We start from the raw sequence: 22,394 nt of genomic DNA, 5'->3' as shown, positions 1-22,394 counted from the left end.
CTCAAATGCATATAATTCGAGCACGATAAAGGGTGCGAAAGTGAAAGATCCTCTTTAACCAGAGTCTACACCTGGGGGGCCTGGCCTTGTCTGAGAGTTAGAGAGAACTTTCTCTAACTGAAGAAGTCATGTTTAAGAGTCAGAGGGGGATGATCAGGCAACAGTGGGCAACACAAGAGGAAGAGAGATTCAAGCAAGTGAAATAATACAGAAAAAGACCAGGAGCCTGGGGCTCAGAGAGTGAGGGAGAAAGTGGCCAAAGATGAAGGTGGATGCAAAAGCAGGGTCAGGGTCTTTGGAGCCTTGTTTTTCATCTCTATCCTGAGGGCAATGACAGCCACTGAAGTTTTTTGTTTTTTTTTTCATTTATTTTTATCAGTTGGAGGCTAATTACTTTACAATATTGTAGTGGTTTTTGCCATACATTGACATAAATCAGCCATGGATTTACATGTGTTCCCCATCCTGATCCCCCCTCCAGCCTCCCTCCCCATCCCATCCATCCCATCCCTCTGGGTTTTCCCAGCACGCCAGTCCTGAGCACTTGTCTCATGCATCCAACCTGGGCTGGTGATCTGTTTCACCCCTGATAGTATGCCTGTTTCAATGCTATTCTCGCAGAACATCCCACCCTCACCTTCTCCCACAAAGTCCCAAAGTCTGTTCTGTACATCTGTGTCTCTTTTTCTGTTTTGCATATAGGGTTATTGTTACCATCTTTTTAAATTCCATATATATGCATTAGGATACTGTATTGGTCTTTATCTTTCTGGCTTACTTCACTCTGTACAATGGGCTCCAGTTTCATCCATCTCATTAGAACTGATTCAAATGAATTTTTTTTAATGGCTGAGTAATATTCCATTGTGTGTATGTACCATAGCTTCCTTATCCATTCGTCTGCTGATGGGCATCTAGGTTGCTTCCATGTCCTGGCAATTATAAACAGTGCTGTGATGAACATAGGGGTGTGCACGTGTCTCTTTCACATCTGGTTCATACCTCATCATAATAAAAGTTATATATGACAAACTCACAGCAAACATTATCCTCAGTGGGGAAAAACTGAAAGCATTTCCCTGAAAGTCAGGAACAAGACAAGGGTGCCCATTCTCACCACTACTATTCAACACAGTTTTGGAAGTGTTGGCCACAGCAGAAAATCAAAGCAGTAAAAAGAAATAAAAGGAATCCAGAGAGGAAAAGAAGAAGGAAAACTCTCACTGTTTGCAAATGACATGATCATCTACATAGAAAACCCTGAAGACTCTACCAGAAAATTACTGGAGCTAATCAATGAATACAGGAAAGTTGTAGGATATAAAATTAACACACAGAAATCCCTTGCGTTCCTATACAATAACAACGAGAATACAGAAATTAAGGAAGCAATACCATTCACCACTGCAACAAAAGGAATAAAATACTTAGGAGTATATCTACCTAAAGAAACGAAAGACCTGATTTGAACGCTGAGCAAACTCCACAAAATAACTTCTGATCGCTAGCAGAGGACATCAGGCGCCCAGAAAAGCAGTCCCTTGACTTCAAAAGGAGGTCGGACAAAATATAAAAGATAAAAAGAGAGACAAAAGAGCTAGGGACAGAGACCCGTCAGAGAGGAAGTTTCCAAACACCAGGAAACCCTCTCACTGGCGGGTATGGGGGAACTTTTCGAATCTCGGAGGGCAACCTAACTGGGAGGAAAAGAAATAAAACCCACAGATTACATGCCTAAAAGCAACTCTCAGCAGAAGAGCACCCCAGATGCTTGAATCCGTCACCAGCAAGTGGGGGCTGAACGGAGAGAAGCGGGGGGCATTGCTTAGGGTAAGGACTGGACCTGAATGCCCTAAGGACAATCGGAGGGAGCTGTGAGATAGCAACTTAAACTGTGGGATAGCAAGAGACAGAAAACTAACCGGCGAAAAGCACTAACTGCACACACTGCCAGCCTGTTCGCAGAACAAAGGTCTGAGCAGTTCCAGAGAAGAGCTAGCCGGCTGCGAACCAGCCCTTCACCCACCAGAGGCAGAAGGCAGAGAGGAGGGGAAAGGGGCAAACTTGGCCCCAGAAAGGGCATCCCCTACTAAACTGCAAACAGGCTTCCAGTTTCTAACCACAGACTTCCCGAGATTCTGGATGGTTGACATCTGCCAGAAGGGTCGCAGCTAGAGACCAGCTCCCCAGAACAGACACAAGGCACACCCAACCAGCGTGTGCGGAAACAGGCTGGGACCGCGGAGCGGATAAGGCGCACGGCACCCGGGGAGAGTGCGCTGGTCAAGCTCCTGGCTGTTTGAGCTGCTCTGGCCGGGAAGGCACAAAACACAGGCCCGAATGAGTCTGCGCTTTTGTGGAGTACCGGAAAACTGGAACCGCATGCAACTCAGGGCCCGCTCCCTGTAGAGCAGCCTGCAGCCGGAGCAGTGTAGACAGGGAAAGCACACACGCCGCGAGTGGGGGCAAACCCAGTGTGGCCAGAACACTCAGAGTGCTCCCCACACAGGCCAGTGATATTTGTCTGCAGTGGCCCTCCCTCCCCACAGCACGACTGGACAAGCGAACCTAAACAAGAGACCACTTCTGCCCTCTTGTGTCAGGGCGGAAATTAGACACTGAAAAGACCAGCAAACAGAAGCCAAATAAACAAGGGGGACCGCTTCAGAAGTGACAGGAGCAACAAATTAAAATCCCTATAGTTAACACCGACTACACCGGAAGGGGCCTATAGATAACAAGAAGTGTAAGCTGGAACAAGGAGCTATCTGAAACTGAACTGAACCCACACTGCCAGCAACAGATCCAGAGAAATTCCTAGATATATTCTTACTATTATTTTAATTAAAAAAATTTTTTTTCTTTTATTTTCTTTTAGAATCCCCTATTACTCCTCTATTACTCCTTAATTTTCGTTTTATTTTATTTTCTTTTAAAGTCCTCTATTACTCCTTCATTTTCATTTCACTATAACCTTGAAAAAAAAAAGATTCTCTTTTTAAGGCAAACTTCATATATATATCTTAAATTTTGTTTTTTATTTTTGTTTTTAATATTGTATTTTTAAGAGTCTAATCTCTACTCTAGATTTTTAATCTTTGTTTTTCAGTATTTGATATCAATTTTGGACATTTAAGAATCCAATATTCAGTACCCATTTTCACTCAGGAGTATGATGATTACTCTCTCCCTCTTTTGACTCTCCCTTTTCTCCCCCAGATCACCTCTATTTCCTCCCTCCCCCGTCTCTCCTCAATTCAATTCTGTGAATCTCTGTGTGTGTTCTGGACTATGGAGAACACTTAGGGAACAGAGTACTGTGTAGATCTGTCTCTCACCTCTTGAGTCCCCCCTTTTCTCCTCCTGCTCGTCTCTATCTCCCTCCTCCCTCTCCTCTTCCTCATGTAACTCTGTGAACCTCTCTGGGTGTCCCTCACTGTGGAGAATCTTTTCACCATTAACCTACAACTTTCGTTATCAGTGCTGGATAGTTGGAAAAGTCTTAAGGCTACTGCAAGAATAAGACTGAAATCCAGAGGCAGGAGACTTGAGCCCAAAACCTGAGAACACGAGAAAACTCCTGACTACAGGGAACATTAAGTAGTAAGAGATCATCCAAAAGCCTCCATACCTACACTGAAACCAACCACCACCCAAGAGCCAATAAGTTCCAGCGCAAGACATACCACGCAAATTCTCCAGCAACGCAGGAACATAGCCCTGACCGTTAACACACAGGCTGCCCAAAGTCACACCAAACACATGGACCCATCTCAAAACTCACTACTGGACACTCCATTGCACTCAGGAGAGAAATCCAGCTCCACGCACCAGAACACCGACGCAAGCTTCCCTAACCAGGAAACCTTGACAAACAGTCGTCCAACCCCACCCACTAGGAGAAACCGCCACAATAAAAAGGAACCACAGACCACCAGAATATAGACAACATCCTCCCCAAATCCCATGTACAGATGGTGGCCAAGGCCAAGAGATGACAGGGGTCCAGACCTGTCACCCACAATAAAAAGCAACCACAGACCACCAGAATACAGAAAGGCCACCCCAAACACACCAATCTAAACAAGATGAAAAGGCAGAGAAATACCCAGCAGGTAAAGGAACATGACAAATTCCCAGCAAGCCAAACAAAAGAGGAGGAGATAGGGAACCTACCTGAAAAAGAATGTAGAATGATGATAATAAAAATGATCCAAAATCTTGAAAACAAAATGGAGTTACAGATAAATAGACTGGGGACAAGGATTGAGAAGATGCAAGAAATGTTTAACAAGGACCTAAAAGAAAATTTAAAAAGTCAATTCAAAATGAATAATGCAATAAATGAGATCAAAAACACCCTGGAGGGAACCAACAGTAGAATAACGGAGGCAGAAGATAGGATAAGTGAGGTAGAAGATAAAATGGTGAAAATAAATGAAGCAGAGAGGAGAAAAGAAAAAAGAATCAAAAGAAATGAGGACAACCTCAGGGATCACTGGGACAATGTGAAACGCCCCAACATTCGAATCCTAGGAATCCCAGAAGAAGACAAAAAGAAAGGCCAAGAGAAAATACTCGAGGAGATGACAGCTGAAAACTTCCCTAAAATGGGGAAGGTAATAGTTACACAAGTCCAAGAAACCCAGAGAGTCCCAAACAGGATAAACCCAAGGCGAAACACCCCAAGACACATATTGATCAGATTAACAAAGATCAAACACAAAGAACAAATATTAAAAGCAACAAGGGAGAAACAACAAACAACACACAAAGGGATTCCCATAAGGATAACAGCTGATCTATCAATAGAAACTCTTCAGGCCAGAAGGGAATGGCAGAACATACTTAAAGTAATGAAAGAGAATAACCTACAACCCAGGCTACTGTACCCAGCAAGGATCTCATTCAGATATGAAGGAGAAATCAAAAGCTTTACAGACAAGCAAAAGCTGAGAGAATTCAGCACCACCAAACCAGCTCTTCAATAAATGCTAAAGGATCTTCTCTAGACAGGAAACACAGAAAGCTTGTATAAACGCAAACCCAAAACAACAAAGCAAATGGCAACAGGACCATACCTATCAATACTTACCTTACATGTAAATGGGTTGAATGCCCCAACCAAAAGACAAAGACTGGCTGCATGGATACAAAAACAAGACCCCTATATATGCTGTCTACAAGAGACCCACCTCAAAACAAGGGAAAGTCAAGGGCTGGAAAATGTTTCACGCAAACGGAGACCAAAAGAAAACAGGAGTCACAATATTCATATCAGATAAAATAGACTTTAAAATGAAGGCTGTGAAAAAATAAAATAAAATAAAGGCTGTGAAAAGAGACAAAGAAGGACACTACATGATGACCAAAGGATCAATCCAAGAAAAAGATATAACAGCTATAAACATATATGCACCCAACATAGGAGCACTGCAATACGTAAGGCAAATGCTAACAAGTATGAAAGGGGAAATCAACAATAACACATTAATAGTGGGATACTTTAATACCCCACTCACACCTATGGATAGATCAGCTAAACAGAAAAATTAACAAGGAAACACAAACTGTAAATGACACAATGGACCAGCTAGACCTAATTGATATCTATAGGACATTTCACCCCGAAACAATCAATTTCACCTTTTTCTCAAGTGCACATGGAACCTTCTCCAGAATAGATCACATCCTGGGCCATAAATCTAGCCTTGGTAAATTCATAAAAATGGAGATCATTCCAGTCATCTTCTCTGATCACAATGCAGAAAGATTACATCTCAATCACAGGAAAAAAGACTATTAAAAATTCAAACACATGGAGGCTAAATAACACGCTTCTGAATAACCAGCAAATCACAGAAAACATCAAAAAAAAAAAAAAAAAGAATCAAAATATGCATAGAAACGAATGAAAATGAAAACACAACAACCCCAAAACCTATGGGACACTGTAAAAGCAGTGCTAAGGGGAAGGTTCATAGCATTACAGGCTTACCTCAAGAAACAAGAAAAAAGTCAAATAAATAACCTAACTCTACACCTAAAGAAACTAGAGAAGGAAAAAATGAAGAACCCCAGGGTTAGTAGAAGGAAAGAAATCTTAAAAATTAGGATAGAGGTAAACGAAAAAGAAACAAAAGAGACTATAGCAAAAATAAACAAAGCTAAAAGCTGTTTTTTTGAATATCTAAGATAAACAAAATTGACAAACCGTTAGCCTCATCAAGAAACATCAGACTCATCAAGAAACAAAGGGAGAAGAACCAAATCAACAAAATTAGAAATAAAAATGGAGACATCGCAACACACAACACTGAAATACAAAGATCAAAAGAGACTACTACCAGCAGCTCTAGGCCGATAAAATGGACAACTTGCAAGAAATGGAAAAACTCTCAGAAAAGTATAACTTTCCAAAACTGAACCAAGAAGAAATAGAAGATCTTAACAAACCCATAACAAGCACGGAAATTGAAACTGTAATCAGAAATCTTCCAGCAAAAAAAAAAAAAAGAAAAAAGCCCAGGACCAGATGGCTTCACAGCTGAATTCTACCAAAAATCTAGAGAAGAGGTAACACCTATCTTACTCAAACTCTTCCAGAAAACTGCAGAAGGTAAACTTCCAAAAGCATTCTGAGGCCACCATCACCCTAATTCCAAAACCAGGCATAGATGCCACAAAAAAAAGAAAACTACAGGCTAATATCACTGATGAACATAGATGCAAAAATCCTTAAAATTCTAGCAAACAGAATCTAACAACATAGTAAAAAGATCATATATCATGACCAAATGAGCTTTATCCCAAGAATGCAAGGACTCTTTAATATCCACGAATCAGTCAATGTCATATACCACATTAACAAATTGAAAGATAAAAATCATATGATTATCTCAATAGATGCAGACAAAGCCTTTGACAAAACTCAACATCCATTTATGATAAAAACTCTCCAGAAAGCAAGAATAAAAAGAACATACCTCAACAAAATAAAAGGCATATATGACAAACCCACAGCAAACATCATCCTCAATGGTGAAAAACTGAAAGCATTTCCCCTAAAATCAAGAAGAAGACAAGGGTGCCCACTCTCACTACTACTATTCAACATACTTTTGGAAGTGTTGGCCACAGCAATCAGAGCAGAAAAAGAAATAAAAGGAATCCAGATAGGAAAAGAAGAAGCGAAAGTCTCACTGTTTGCAGATGACATGATCCTCTACATAGAAAACCCTTAAGACTCTACCAGAAAATTATTAGAACTAATCAATGAATATAGTAAACTTGCAGGATATAAAATTAACACACAGAAATCCCTTGCATTCCTATACACTAACCAGGAGAAAACAGAGACATTAAGGAAACAATACCATTCACCACTGCAACAAAAAAAATAAAATATTTAGGAGTATATCTACCTAAAGAAACAAAAGACCTATACATAGAAAACTACAAAACACAGATTAAAGAAATCACAGAGGACACACATAGATGGAGAAATAGACCATCTTCATGGATTGGAAGAATATGATTGATTTCACAATATTGATTGTGAAAATGACTATACTACCCAAAACAATCTATAGATGCAATGCAATCCCTATCAAGCTACCAACGGTATTTCTCACAGAACTAGAACAAATAATTTCACAATTTGTATGGAAATACAAAAAACCTCGAATACCCAGAGCAATCTTCAGAAAGAAGAATGATGAAGGAGAATTCAAAAGCTTTACAGACAAGCAAAAGCTGAGAGAATTCAGCACCACCAAATCAGCTCTTCAACAAATGCTAAAGGATCTTCTCTAGACAGGAAATGCAGAAAGGTTGTATAAACGTGAACCCAAAACAACAAAGTAAATGGCAACGGGACCACACCTATCAATAATTACCTTAAATGTAAATGGGTTGAACGCCCCAACCAAAAGACAAAGATTGGCTGAATGGATACAAAAACAAGACCCCTACATATGCTGTCTACAAGAGACCCACCTCAAAACAAGAGACACATACAGACTAAAAGTGAAGGGCTGGAAAAAAATATTTCACTCTAACGGAGACCAAAAGAAAGCAGGAGTCGTAATACTAAGAAAGAAGAATGGAACTGGAGGAATCAACCTGCCTGACTTCAGGCTCTACTACAAAGCCACAGTCATCAAGACAGTATGGTACTGGCACAAAGACAGAAATATAGATCAATGGGACAGAATAGAAAGCCCAAAGATAAATCCACGTACCTTTGCACACCTTATCTTCGACAAAGGAGGCAAGGCTATACAATGGAAAAAACACCACCTCTTTAACAAGTGGTGCTGGGAAAACTGGTCAACCACTTGTAAAAGAATGAAACTAGAACACTTTCTAACACCATACACAAAAATAAACTCAAAATGGATTAAAGACCTAAATGTAAGACCACAAACTATAAAACTCCTAGAGGAGAACATAGGTGAAACACTCTCCGACATAAATCACAGCAGGATCCTCTATGACCCACCTCCCAGAATATTGGAAAGAAAAGCAAAAATAAACAAACGGGACCTAATTAAACTTAAAAGCTTTTGCACAACAAAGGAAACTAGAAGCAAGGTGAAAAGACAGCCTTCAGAATGCGAGAAAGCAGCAGCAAATGAAGCAACAAAGGAGTAATCTCAAAAATATACAAGCAACACCTGAAGCTCAATTCCAGAAAAATAAACGACCCAATCATAAAATGGGCCAAAGATCTAAACAGACACTTCTCCAATGAAGACAAACAGATCACTAACAAACACATGAAAAGATGCTCAACATCACTCAACATCAGAGAAATGCAAACCAAAACCTCAACAAGGTACCATTACATGCCAGTCAGAATGGCTGCCATCCAAAAGTCTACAAACAATAAATGCTGGAGAGGGTGTGGAGAAAAGGGAACCCTCTTACACTGTTGGTGGGAATGCAAACTAGTACAGCCGCTATGGAGAACAGTGTGGAGATTCCTTAAAAAAACTGGAAATACAACTGCCATATGACCCAGCAATCCCACTCCTGGGCATCCACTGAAGTCTTTAAACCAGAGTTATAACAGAGAGGAGGAGCAATTGGGGGTGTGTGCATTTTGAAAGCACCAACCTAGATTAGTATGGAGAAAGGACCTGAGGGAGGGAAGAAGGGAAGAAAGGAAATTGATTAGGACTTGGCTAGGCCAGGAATGAGGGGACTTGACTCAGGAAGGTGATGATGAGGTGGAGAGAGGTGCACAGATTTGAGAAAAATATAGAAGGTAACTTTGGTAGGACTTGGTGATGCACTGGACTGGGGGTGAGGGATAAGGAGGGGTCTCTGGTTTCCAATGGTGTAACAGGAAGAAGTCAGTGCCTGTCCCAGAGACCAGAGACAGAAATGCTGTGGATGCTACAGGTATGGACTGGGGAGAGGATGAGCTAGGTTGGAAGAGCTGGGTTGAAGTAGCTGGTGAGTCAGCCAAGGGAGGATAGGGAGAGGATAGTCACAGGACCTGGTCCATCTTTACTGTCTCATTGCTCAGTCTTCCTCTCCTCCAAACAGGACTGTCAGGTCTGTCAATTTTAAGGGTCCATCTGGGTCAAGCCTTGAAGTCCATACTGGGGATGGAAAGGTGACGAGGTATTTTCCCTGCCTTCAAGAACCTGACAGTTTAGGAAAAAGAAGAGGAAGCATAATTTCCCATTCACTGTGACGGAGAAAGGGGAGGGGCTGTGGGAGTAGGGGAGAGCCCTTAGTTCCCCCTGGAACCAAAATCATCTACCTATAACCACTTAAGGCCACCTGCAGGCCATGTGGGACTATCTGCCTTCACCCCATGGCTTAGGCAATTCCCTCTTCCTTCTGCACATACTCCACGCATCTTTAAAACCTGTTCCAAAGACATCACCACCAAGAAGCCTACCTTCCTCTTGCATTTGCAGTCAGTCTTTCCACTGTGGCCCCGGTTACACCCAGTGCACGCAGTGTACCTCTGATCAACACGTTCCTCACACGCAGCCATTGTAGCGTGGTTACTTGTGTCCACATCTGCCTTCCCCACCAGCTGGAGAGATCCCAGGGCAGAAGAGTGGTTCTTCTGCATCCTCAGAGCTGGGCACTGAGCCTCTGCCACCGTGTAGGCTGACTTAAGGGGGCGTTTCTGGGCGGTGCTTGGAAACACTTGGGCATGCTCAGTGTCGCCCATTAGTCCCTTCCTAGAACCAGTCTCCCTCACCCACTACTCTCCAATCTTCTGACACTCCTTCACTTTGGGGTTCTTTAACCTCTCAGGCCCTTCTCTCCTCCACTCTTCGGCCCCCCAACCCTGCTGTTCTTGCAGCTGTAGCATCAAGCTTATTTCAGCAAAGAAACAGACTTAGGCCTTAGGAGAGCTGTCAGAGAGACAGGGACAGGGCTCCTTTAACAGTGGCCAGTGAGGGGACGTGGCCTACAGGGGACGTGGCCTACGGAGAACTGGCCCCAAAGGAGGCGCGGCTCCTTTACGAAGCGGCCTGTCCGCTGAGACGAGGCACTGAACCGCAGGAAAAGGCGAGGGCGCTTTCGAAGCTATAGCACCATCTGGAGAGCCCCGATTCCTCGAAGCCGGCGCCTTAGCCTTAATCTGGTTGCGAGGTGTCGGAAGCGGCCTTTACATCAACCGCCACGTGTGGGCCTCCCTCTCAGCTGATGCAGGGCCGTTCACCCCGCCCCCGCCCGTGCCCAATGCCTTGGAAAATACCGTGGCGCCCAGGTCCCCGCCCCCTTGCCGCGCCCCTGGGCCGGCTCGGGCCCCTGCTGGCCCTCTGGGAAAGACCCCTCCCGCCCGGCCTCAGACTTGCGGTCAGTTCCCTCTGGGCATTGTCTGCGTGCTGTGGGCCACCGGCGGGGTCTGGGCGCCCTGGGCTGCTAGGCCCCTACCCTCACCTGCTGCAGCTCGGGCCCGCCCCAAGCGCACCTAGACTGATGGTTGGGGTGGGGAGGGCGCGGATTCTTCCCGGGAGACCAACCGCCAGTCGAACACCGCGGCCATACCCCTCGGGAGCCACAGACAAGGGTCCGAGGGCACCGAGACTCCCTAGCACGGCTTCCCAGGACCTTTGGACGCGCAGGAACGCTCACCCGACTGGCGACTCGGCGGGCAGATAGGGAGGTAGACCGGCTGGAGCTTCCAGGCGTCTGTAGGCCTCAATCACGAAGACCCAACTGGCGTCTAAAATGGACGCTCTGGTTCTCGCGATACCCAGAGTGCTCTGTGCCCACCGTAGCGGGCCAAACCGTCAAAGGCACGCAGCTCCCCTCCTCCAGGAGCAGTTCCCCTCCGCCTCGCCCCCCGCCACAGCCAATCCCCTGTCCCCTGGAGCAGCTCCTTGACTCAGTCACACAGACAGTCCTCATGTTAGACGCCAGTCTCAAATCTCAGGTTGTCACTGTACTTCTCACTGATGAGCTATACATTGGGGATTCCTGCAACATCCCCCTCCTCAGTTGTGATAACTCACTAGAGGGATTCAGAGAATGCAGGAAAATACTATGACTGGTTTATGGTAAAGGAGCAATCGCGTGGGCATAGGGGCAAGGTATGCAGGAGGGGCGCTGAGTTCCCATCCTGTCTCTGGGCGTGTCACTCTCTCAACACCTTGGTGTTTTCACCAGTCTGGAAGCTCCCTGAGCCTTGATGTTTGGGGTTTTATGGAGCATCCATTACGTAGTTCTGATTGAGTAAATCATTAGCCAGTGGTGATTAACTCACTGTTAGCTCCCCTGTCCTCTCTGGAGGTCAACATAACCCATTAGTTGTGCTTACCAGCCTCCTTTCTGAAGTCATCTAGGGGCCCCCAACATGAGTCATTTGGCTACTAGCCTCCTTCCTGAAGCCATCTAGACCATTCATCACCCCAGAGACACCAAGGATTTTAGGAGTCATGTCCCAGGAACCAGGGACAAAGACCAAATACTGATTTCTTACATCATATCCAATAACACCACAATCCAGAGTTAGGGTATTTCTGTCACCCCAGTGGGAACTCTTGTCTTTTACAGTTAATCCTCATCCCTAACTCCAGCTCCAGGGAACCATGGATCTACTTTCTGTTTCTATGAATTTGCCTTTTCTAGATATTTTTTTATTAATGGAGTAATACAAAATCTCATCTTTTGTGTCTGCTTCTTCACTAGACATACTATTTTTGAGGTTGTCCATGTTATAAATGTAGTTCATCCCATTTTGTGGCTAATATCTCATTGTACAAATGTGCCACATTGTTGTTTATCCCTCTATCAGTTGATGGACATTTGGGTTTTTGCACTTTTTATTGTTGTTATTCAGTCACCCAGTCGTGTCCAACTCTTTGTGACCCTACAGACCCCTGTGGACTGCAGCAAGCCAGGCCTCTCTGTCCCTCACCATCTCCCAAAGTTTGTCCAAGTTCATGTCCATTGCATTGGTGATGCCATCCAGCCACCTCATCCTCTGATGCCCTCTTCTCCTTCTGCCCTTCATCTCTCCCAGCATCAGGGACGTATCCAATGAATCAGCTGTTCAAATCATATGATCAAAATACTGGAGTTTCAGGTTCAGCATCAGTCCTTCCAAAGAGTATTCATAGTTGACTGAATCCAGAGATCGACTGGTTTGATCTCCTTGCTCTCCAAGGGACTCTCCAGCACCACAGTTTGAAGGCATCAATTCGTTGGTACTCTGCCTTCTTTATGGTCCAGCTTTCACAACCATACATGACCACTGGGAAGACCATAGCCTTGACTATGTGGACCTTTGTCAGCAGAGTGATGTCACTGCTTTTTAACACACTGTCTAGGTTTGTTATCCCTTTCCTGCCAAGAGGCAAATGTCTTCTGATTTCATGACTACCGTCACTATCTGCAGTGATTTTAGAGCCCAGGAAGAGGAAATCTGTCACTACTTCTACTTTTCCCCCTCTATTTGCCATGAAGTAATGGATGACATATTAGTTTTTTTTAATATTTAGTTTTAAGCCCGCTCTTTCACTCTCCTCCTTCACCCTCATCAAGAGGCTCTTTAGTTCCTCTTCACTTTCTGCCATTAGAGTGATATCATACACATATCTGAGGTTGTTGATATTTCTCCCACCTATCTTGATTCCAGCTTGTAACTCATTCAGCCCAGCATTTCTCATGATGTACTCAGCATATAGATTAAACAAACAGTGTGACAACAGACAGCCCTGTTATACTCCTTTCTCAATCTTGAAGCAATCAGTTGTTCCATACAGGGTTCTAATTGTTTCTTTTCCACGTTTGGGCTACACCAAACAATGCTGCTAGAATATTTGCATGAATAATATTTATTTTTAATAATAATAATCTGTACAGAGGAGAAAAGTTTCAAAATGAAAGTGATATTTAGGTCATGATTCTTTGATTTTTTTAAAATTATTTTAATTGTAGAATAATTATTTACAATATTGTGACAGTTTTTGCAATATATCAGCATGAATTGGCCACAGATAAATATGTGTCCCCCACATCATGAGCCCCCTCTCACTTCCCTCCCTCCCCTATCCCTCTGGGTTGTCCCTCAGCGCTGATTGGCTTGCTCTGCTTCATGTGTCAGTTCATGCTACTGTTTTAAGTGTTAAGATGCTGTTTACATACATTTCTGTCTGATTCATAATACTCATCCACTTGGTTAGTTCTTAGGAGGTCCATGGCCCAGAAAATTCAAAGCTGCCCCCTCTTGGTATTGCGAAACCAAGGACAAGACTAGGGATGAGAGACAAGCAATTCAGCAAATTAGCTTATATAAGCCCTGAATGTTAGAAGCAAAGGACTAGAAAAAGCAGACTGCAGGTTGGCCTGATACAAAATGAAGTCTCTTTTCTGGCATGTATATTTGTGTTTTTGCATAGGGTCTTTTAAGGATATTTGAGAAGTTTAGAATGAATGTGCTAAGAGTCACCTGAAAATGTGTTGTTGTTTAGTCACTAAGTGGTGTCAGACTCTTTTGTGACCCCATCGACTATAGCCCACCAGGTTCCTCTGCCCATGGGATCTCCCAAGCAAGAATACTGGAGAAGGGCCATTTCCTTCTCTAGGGGACCTTCCTGACCCAGGGATTGAACCTGTGTCTCCTACACTGCAAGTGGATTCTTTACCACTGAGCCACCTGGGAATGGCAACCGACTCCTGTATTCTTGCCTGGAGAACCCCATAGACAGCGGAGCCTAGTGGGCTACAGTCTATGGGGTCACAAAGAGTTGGACATGACTGAGTGACTAAGCAGGCAGGCATGCAGGCACCTGGGAAGCCCAGAAATGTATTGAGTTACCTAGAAATGATCAAGTATATATATATTTAAAACATTTATTTGGCTGTGCTAGGTCATAGTTGTGGCATGCAGGATCTTTATTTGCAGCATGGGGACTCTTAGCTGCAACATGTGGGATCCAGTTCCTTGACCAGGCTTTGAACCCAAGATTCCTACAATGGGAGCGTGGAACCCCAGCCACTGGACCACCAGGAAAAATCCCTGTCAAGTGTATCTTAAGGGAAGGACAAGAATCAGGAAACTGGCAAGAATGAGTGGATTCTGCAAATCAAGCCTACAAAAGTACTGGGGACAGGACTGGAGGGTGAGTGGGGAGTGGACAGTGCCTCATTTTGGAAACAGCACTCAAGTGTCTGGTGTGGGACCTCCTCCCACAATCTCACCCCCTACACAGCTGATGGCCCTGTCCCAGCTCCCAGGTGGGAGTTTCATCCAAGCCTGAGCACATGCAGTTGCCACAGTGATTAACTTAGAGATAGGGGTGGGCCTATGATTTAATTTAACTGGTCTGAAGTTTTTCTCTTTTGGGTGGTGGGGCATGGATAGGGAGAGGATTGGGACAGAGAAGTTGGTTTTCTACTGGAGTCAGTGATTTGATAGAAGTCTGGTGCTATTGGGTCCACACTGTGGAAGAAAAAAAAAAAACAAAAAGCTGTCCAAGAAAGAAGTCAAAGGAGAGGAAATTACTCATGAGGCAGAGATTTCTGATGGCACCTCTTCAGTCCCCAGATGTAGGAGGACAAATATTAATAAATTCTTCCTTCTTTTTTAAAAAGTCAGTTAGAGATGGGTTTTTGTTGTCAGCAATTCAGTCTTGACTCTCCTCTTGCTTGGAATCATCAGAATTAGACTTAAAAACACGAGAGTAACAAGCTGTCTCGTTCCTAAGAGAGGTGAAGCAGATTCTTACCTGTTCAAGTGTTTCTGGCTGAGTCTTTGAACACAGGGAGAGGTTTGTTTGTCTTTTCCCTGGATCTTTGCTTCCTTCTCTCTTCCTCTGCTGCGGAGTTGATCTGAGGTTGGGATGGAAGTCTGAGCAATTTAAAATCTACTTGGAACTCTTGTTCCTTACCCCCTCATGGAAGCTGATAAGAACAAGATTCACTCCTGTGACACAGATGAGAAAACCAAGGCTCAGGATGGCGAGATGATTAGGTCAAGGAGACACACACTGAAAAGATCAACCTGCCCAGGGCTATCTGTTTCTTTCCCTGCAGTCTCCCACTTTGAAAGGAGATCCAGACCTTGCTTGTCCAGGGCCGTCTCTTCACCTGCTCCCTAGACTTTCTGAGCACGTGACCTCCCCTCCCCCTGGCGTTCAGTACCTGGTCTACATTAAACACTGGACAGATACTTGTGATGACAGAAGAGACTGGGGAAGTGAGATGTGAAGAACAGGTAGACTTTGAAGCGAGTAAATATTTTATGTGCTGAGCGGGATACTTGAAGCCTAACATCTTTTTAAAATTAATTTTATTTATTTATTGTGGATTGTGCTGCATGACCTGCATCTAGCTGCCCATCACCCACTGACAAAGGCACGTCTTTCCCTCTGGAAGAGGCTGCCCAGAAAACCCAGATTGTGTTAGCATCCTTGCATTCTCTAGTTTTGGAATCAGACCAGAAGTGCTCAATCTGGGTTCATCTAAAGATCAAGGGGTCAAGGAGGGGGTGAGCGACACACAGCACTGGAAATGTTGATTTCGTTGTCTAGATTTCTGCTTCTTTTCATACCCTAATTAGAAACTTTTCTGGGCAGTTCTGCTTGCCTTATCTTCAGTAGAACAGGAAGGCAAACCGCAAGTTCCCTTGAATCATCTCCTCTAGTAGTTTTTGTTTTCACTTCTAGCTAATTCTTTTTGAACATCGCATCTTATATGTAAACCCAATATGTAAGTCAGATCACAGGAGAATCTGTCTCCATGAGCTTGCAGCCCTTCTCTCTTCTCAGTCTTTGCCCCTCTCTTCTCCCCTTTCCCCACCTGCCTCCCCGTCTTGTTCCACCCCACCCCCATGGGCCTCTGTATTTGTCACGATGATATTGTTTACAAATGACAGGAGCTCCTAACAGAAAGTCCAGGCATAGGACTAACTTCAGGCATAGCTGGAGGCAGGTGCGCAAATGAGAACAGCCGGCATCCTGTCCCTTTTGTCTGCCTCCTGCTTTCCTTGATGGTGGCTTCATCCTCGGACACCACTCCTGCAGTCCCATGCAACTTGGTGCCCAGTGGTCCATGGGAAGGGGGACCGCTCTTTCTGTCTCCCCGGGCTGCCTCGGGCCACATGGGGCTGCGGCTCCCCAGCTGTGGTGGACTCGTGGACCAGGCACCTCCCTGCGGCTGATGGTGAGTGGGGTTTGAGTCACCTGATCTGCAGTCCTGTGGCAGCAGTCACCTGGGACCGCCGTGGACAGGGACAAAGCTGAAAACCTCCCATCGCGTCCGCTTCTGTCAGCTGCAGAGATGCCTGACTGAAGCTCAGAGACAGTGACAGACTTGCTCACGGCCACACCAGTCTAGAGACACGCCGGGTCCCAGGCACTCCTGAATTCCAGTTCAGTTGCCTCTGTTGACACCCCCAGTGTTTTCAGAGAGGGGAAAACCGTTTTATTTCCTGATAAAGAGAGTTCTTCGAAGCACCTCTTGTGGCATCCATCCTAAGGGACCATCAGTGACATTGCTCTTCTGTTCTCTCTGATGATGCATGAAAGTGCCAACCCTTTAAAATCCAGCACATGTCACCACATGAACGGAACACACACAGGGAAGGATTCTTTCCTTCCTGCAATTAGAAACCAAGAAAGAATCTTCCTTTCTTCTTTGTTTCTCAGTATCTATTTTTTGGGTCAGACTTGTGCTCTATATAACATTCAGGGAAATGAAGCAATTATCCAGGTATTTCATGGGAAATGCATTTCTTTGGCTTGAGCAACTCACATCATTAGCTGCTTCCCACTTCCACTCAACTGCTGGCTCTGCGGCTAAAGAGGCTTTCTGTGTCACCTGATGAAAAGATGGCAAAAAGGAGAATATGTAAGGATTTTTCTGTATATTCATTATTAATCATTTCATTAGAAAGGACTCAAAGTTCTCTACTGGGTCTGATAGCTGCTGGAGTCCCTTCAAACCTGAAGAGCGTCACCACAGGCCACATGCTCCATCACACAGTGGGTACCTGGGCAACCCATGGATCGAGGAGCCTGACTGTGGGCTGAGTCCCAGCTCTGCTCCTTGCATTCTGAGTAGCTCGAGTCTGGATGCTTAACCTCCTCCATGATCCTATTAATACGTTTCTTTTTCTACAGGACAAGATTTTAATAGTGCTTATTACCTCATAGGGTTTTCATGAGAATTCAGTGAGTTAATATACCTAACTGCTTAGTCCAATGTCTGGCACATAATAATATCAGGTAATGCATTTTATTATTATTGTCACTTACTTATTTGACTCTCACTTAAGTGTTCTTATGTAAGAAAGGTTGAGTTCTTCATTTGAAGGGTTTGCTTGTTTTCTTCGTTTTGTCAACTGTTTCTTTCCAGTTCCTGGATTTACATTGTTCTGGGATGTTGTTGTTGTTGTTTAGTTGCTAAGTCATGTCCGACACTTTGGGACCCCAAACCCTATAGAAAGTCATAGAAAGTCATCACAATTAAGCTCAAAAGTTCAACTTAAATAAGGACCACAGGTGATGATTTCTAGGGGTGCCATAAGTCAACACCTGCTGTGATTCTGCCTTGGAGATAGAGGATGAAAGTGAGTCCAACAAATGAATGAAGATCACAGTGTACTTTTATTTCCAAAAGTTAAGCATTGTTTGAACCTGACTGTCCCCCTGCTTAAAATGCACAGTGGGTGTCCGCATGAAGGTCTGGGAAAGTGGTCATGGGGGAGACAGTGGCAGCATGACGTCCAAGGTCATTTACTCCAGAAAAGCTTGCACTCCCAGGGCTACCCACAGACTCTGGAAGAGTATAGCAAGTAAAACGATGAATTGTCTTCTTGGTTTTTATGACAGCTTGATGGAAGCTCTGTTATGAACGTATCGACTCCTGGTTGTAGAAATAGTCCTTAAAGCCTCCCTCCACGGCAGCAATGACCCTCTGGGGTCACTGGGCCATGGTTCAATGATGCTGTTTTCAGGAGAGGTGCTAGGGTGTCCAGGTTGGACTTGGGGATGTGGGTGGGCACCCCGAGTTTGACTCTCCACTTCTCCACTTGTATCTGAGTTTCTGTAGACTCCTGAGTTTCAGATGCCTCATCTGTAAAACAAGGATGAGCCTAGTATTTGCCTCAAGAGGTTATGCAGAGACCAAAGAAGTGAGTGCCTGTAAAGAACTTGGCCCAGTCCCTGGCATGGGGTCAGCTCTGCATGCAGATGTGTGTTTCTGGCTGTGCACTGTGCTCATGTATAAGTGCTCTGTGTCCCTGCCATTTAAAAGGAGGGCCCCAGGCCAGTAGCCACATCCTATGGGAGCTTGTCAGAGTCAGAATTCAGAATCTGAGAGAAGGACATTAGCATATGTACACTACCAGATGGACAACAGCTAGTGGGAAGCTCTGTGTAGCACAAGGCGCTCCGTTTGGTGCCGTGATGACCTGGAGGCGTGGGATGGGAGGGGGTGGGAGGGAGGCTCAAGAGGGAGGATATAAATATACTTATAGCGGACTCACACGGCTGTGCAGCAGAAACTAACACAGCATCATACAGCAATTGTACTCCAATTAAAAATAAAGGATAAAAAAAAGAAATTCAGAATCTTAGGCTCCACTCCCAACCTGTTGAATTAGCTTAGCACTTGAACAAGATCCAGGGTGATTCCAGCAGGCATTTCTGTTCAGAAGCACTGCTCTCAGCTAAAAGGTACATAGAAAGAGCAGCTAGGTCTGTTTTGATATGGAAACCTGTTGGCAGCATCATGTTGGTGCAAAAAGACATCAGCACCAGGGCACAAAATATACAGTGACCCTGACTTAGCTGGTATTTTGGGGCAGTCACATAACCCCTCTGGAATGAGGTTTTTTCATCTGTGAGGTGACTCACCTATGTTGGAGACTTTAATGTGAAAAGTAATATAGAAGAGTGAAAAGTATGTTATTTTATCTTGTTTACATAGAAAAAAGACATCATAATCCCTATGGCTGTCAATACCATTTTCAAAGAATTCAATTCCCCATCTTCCATGTTAATTTGCCGAGTGGCAAAGACCTATTATTTGGTGTCTTGATTACAATAACGTAGAGTGACAGTGGCCCAGGAATTTCAGCTTGGTATGTTTGGAAACTAAATGGGAGAGTTTTGTAGTTTGGCAAAATAGCATTACCCTAGAAAAGCCCAGCAGTGTGGTCAATGGGGATGTTTATACCATTGACAAAATAGTCATGGAATTGCAATGTCATGAACGATGGCCTCAAGCAGAAGCCAGTAGGATGTTTCCAGGTGGTATGATTCAATGTGACACATGTTTATCAGCCACAAAAGCCTTTAATTATTTTCAAACATCACAACCAAAGTGAGAAACAAATCATATTGTTCACATTAGCACAGATAAAATACAAAAACCCCAAAACATTACAGCACAAGAAAAATACACAGATGAACACCGAAGACACAGCATAATGTAAGAATTCATGGGAGAGCGGAATGTGAGGACATCCAGAAAGTACAGTCCAAAGTCCCCTGGGGTGGAAGTGGGTCTGATGGATGCATGCAGCACACAGCTTTGGACAGGGTTCATCAGCAAAGCTTGCCCTGAGTTCACAGGAGTGAATCACTTTACTTGATACGGCATAGACCTTGATAACAGGGTCACCCAACAGTAACACCATGTTGAACAAAAGGAACTGTGAATTAGAAACCATCCTCCTTCATAGATCACAGAAAATAGAAAACCTGTGATAGAGACTCAGTTCTTATGAACAAAACAGCTTCCAAGAAAACCACAGGCAGCTCAGAGTCTAACTCCCTGAAACTACAATCCAGTGGTTTCTTGAAACACACGTCCTCCCACCCATGATTCCCTCTCTTGTTTTAAAGATAGAAAAGGAATCATAGGAAAAATTGCCTTTTTGAAATAGGGAAATGTATGCCGTAAAATAGCAAGATATCAAAATACTTTATTCACAGATATGTTCTGATTCTTCAAAGCACTTTACTGCCATTTCATTAGAGTCTTGCAAGCTGCCCTGTGTTGAATGCTTACAAGCCCAACAACAACAAAAACAATATCAATAACACAAAAATAGAAGTGGGTTCCATTCCCATGCTATTTTGGTGTGGGGGGGAGGGGTGGACTCAAGAAGAGGGGCAAACAGCATAGTATTACTTCTCCCACAAAGAGGTTGCTGTTTTTAGGAAGTTGTTTTACTGTAAATAGAATAATAGATGAGAAACTTCGTCTCTTATGAGATGAGGGCAAAGCTATTTGAGCAGCTGGCAGCTAGGTGTCGGTAGCCGTAACAGGTTTGCTTGAGGGAGATTTCAGCCACCCTTACTGTTACTGCAAATCCTTCAGTCTGTCTGACCTGAAACATGGAGTGAGTGGGAAGCATCACAGACCCTGGATGCGCGAAAATGAATTCAGACAGCACCCGAGCAGCCCCTACAGGTGCTCCCCCACCAGTGACTATTCGAGAAATCAGAGTTTGTGACTTACCCATGGCTAAGCCGGTAAAGAATCCGCCTGCAGTGCAGGAGACACAGGAGACACAGGAGACATGGGTTCGATCCCTGGGTCAGGAAGACCCCTGGAGGAGGAAATGGCAGCCCACTCCAGTATTCTTGCCTGGAAAATCCCATGGACAGAGAAGCCGGGTGGGCTATAGTCCACAGGGTCACGAAAGAGTCAGACATGACTGAAGCGACTTAACACAACTGCACAGCATGTGGGCATCCTTTCAGAGAGCCTGTTATATCCATTTTTCCCTTTCAAAAGGCTCCCTGCAAGCTTAGAAACAAAAGACACGTAGGATTATAGCTAATAACACATTTTGTATGTATCTTAAGTAGTTTTCTCCCTTCCTGCTAAACCCCTGGGCTGGCTGGAGGGTCGAAGGTGATCAGACTGAGTACCCTTCCCATGGCCCCATGTCTTATCTCACGTTCATGCTGTTGCAGCTACAGAGAATCTCCTTGAAGGTATTGCACAGCTCCAGGCTCCGGAAAGCATAGATCAGCAGGTTGATGATGGAGGTGCACATGATGAAGATCAGGTGGGTGTTGAAGTGGGTGGTGTAGCAGACACAGTGGGGTTGGTGGGGGCAGGTTATGATGAGGACAGGGTGGAGAAAGAAGGGGACCCAGAAGAAGATGGAGACCCCCAGCAGGCTGGTGATGGTGATTGCCCCCTTCACACACAAGTCTTGCTGGCCAATGGGCCACCCCATCAGCAGGCAGCATTGCAGTGATGTGCTCGATGTGAAGCAGGCTGAAGAGGAGCATGTGCACGTAGAGGGTGCCCAAGAGCAGCAGCGTGGCAAGGAACATGCTGACCAGGCACACGGTGGCCATCTTCCTCTCAGAGTAGACGATGAACATCACACTGCAGACCCTGCAGCCCAGCCAGATGGCCGCAATCAAGACCAGCACCTTCCACATGGTCATGATGCTGTGGTAGCAAAGTATGTAGAAGATGGTGACGTACCTGTCGACTGCAAAGGCCAGGAGGTTACAGATGGGAACCCCCAGGGAGATGCAGATCATGGAGGCAAAGACGTTGTCCATGTGCTAACCCAGTGATCAAACTTGTGTCTCCTGCGTCTCCTCCATTGGCAGGCAGATTCTTTACCACTGAACTACCTGTCATTGTTGTTCAGTCACTAAGTCGTGTCCAAATCCTTGCAACCCCATGGACTGCAGCACGCCAGGCTTCCCTGTCCTTCACTATCTCCTGGGGCTTGCTAAAACTCATGTCCATTGAGTCTGTGATGACATCCAACCATCTCATCCTCTGTCGCCCCCCTCTCCTCCTGCCCTCAATCTTTCTCAGTATCAGGGTCTCCTCCAATGAGCTGGCTCCAGACTACCACCTGGGAATTCCTATAAAGCAGGTAACAGATGCCTAATAGGACCCCAAAGATGCCGTGTTTCCTCTTTGAC

At 44.7% G+C, this 22,394-nt stretch overlaps 1 pseudogene; it reads right to left on the bottom strand.

Moving 5' to 3' along the window:
- Nucleotides 1–11,108: 11,108 nt before the first annotated feature.
- Nucleotides 11,109–22,162, bottom strand: LOC136157151 (melanocortin receptor 3-like; annotated as a pseudogene).
- Nucleotides 22,163–22,394: the final 232 nt, after the last annotated feature.

The sequence above is a fragment of the Muntiacus reevesi genome, chromosome 2 (assembly GCF_963930625.1).
Source record: "Muntiacus reevesi chromosome 2, mMunRee1.1, whole genome shotgun sequence".
In the NCBI taxonomy this organism is placed as follows: Eukaryota; Metazoa; Chordata; class Mammalia; order Artiodactyla; family Cervidae; genus Muntiacus; species Muntiacus reevesi.
Note: the sequence above shows the minus strand (reverse complement) of the source record. Positions and strands in the feature narration are given on the sequence as shown.